Below are 412 nucleotides of genomic sequence, written 5' to 3'. Positions count from 1 at the left end.
ACAAGTAGCCTTGACATTGCACATAATATATCTAAGAAAGGACCAACTCATGCATACAATGCTCAATCTCTATTGTTCTACCCTTTTCCCAAACATACAAGTTACACAATCACTTCCCAATGTCAAACCCAACTCCCATCTCTCACCAAAAGATCTCAAGAACACTTTGCACATCAAAACTCTTTTTCTTTGAAATCCATAAAGGATTTTCTCAACTTCTAAACAAATCTTAGCTCTAAACAACTTTGCTAGCCCCCTTTTCTTTTTTTTTCTCTTTTATATATATATATTTTTTTTTTGTTTGGGGGCCAAGACTTTTCACAAATCGAGCTAGAAGTTTCTCTACTTATCCCATAAAGACTAGTCAATTAAACACAAGAGTTCACTCTTTTCCTTCAACTTTCTCATACTC

This window comes from Brassica oleracea, unplaced genomic scaffold (assembly GCF_000695525.1).
Source record: "Brassica oleracea var. oleracea cultivar TO1000 unplaced genomic scaffold, BOL UnpScaffold01316, whole genome shotgun sequence".
Lineage (NCBI taxonomy): Eukaryota > Viridiplantae > Streptophyta > Magnoliopsida > Brassicales > Brassicaceae > Brassica > Brassica oleracea.
This window is presented reverse-complemented; position numbering follows the sequence as displayed.